The sequence below is a fragment of the Calidris pugnax genome, unplaced genomic scaffold (genome assembly GCF_001431845.1).
Source record: "Calidris pugnax isolate Ruff unplaced genomic scaffold, ASM143184v1 scaffold189, whole genome shotgun sequence".
In the NCBI taxonomy this organism is placed as follows: Eukaryota; Metazoa; Chordata; class Aves; order Charadriiformes; family Scolopacidae; genus Calidris; species Calidris pugnax.
In genome coordinates this window covers 9,778-10,416 of record NW_015091069.1, presented here as the reverse complement: position 1 = coordinate 10,416, position 639 = coordinate 9,778, and positions in this window count along the sequence as shown.

The following is a 639-nucleotide window of genomic DNA, read 5'->3' as shown; positions in this document are numbered from 1 at the left end:
GGGGGCGGTACTCCCCCTCTCCCGCCCGCTGCCCCCCGGTTACCCTGGAGACGAGCGGCCCTGTTGCCTCAGCGTTTTCCTTTAGGCACGTTAATCTCCGCTGGTTTGGGGAGGGGAGAGGGGGACAGGGGTGTGAGGCGGTGGGTGTTAGCGTGAGAGGGCTGAGGCACGGCGAGGGGGCGCGGGCCTGCCGCGGCGGCCTGGCTTTCCTCTGGGCCCGAGGCAGAGGCGCCGTGGAAGCGTGGGACCTGGAACGGAAAGTGGGGGGAAGAATCACGGCATCATGGAATTGTCAGAGTTGGAAGGGACCTCTAGAGATCAACCCCCCAACCCTCCAACCCCCCTGCCAAAGCAGGGTTGCCCAGAGCACATCACTCAGGAGCATCCAGGTGGGGCTTGAAGATCTCCAGAGAAGGGGACTCCACACCCTCCCTGGGCAGCCTCTGCCAGGGCTCTGCCACCCTCACCCCAAACAAGTTCTTCCTCACATTGGAGTGGAACTTCCCATGGTCCAGCTTGTGCCCGTTGCCCCTTGTCCTGTCACTGGGAACCACTGAGAAGAGTCCGGCTCCATCCTCCCTCAACCCACCCTTTAGGTACTTGTAAACATAGATGAGGTCTCCCCTCAGCCTTCTCTTC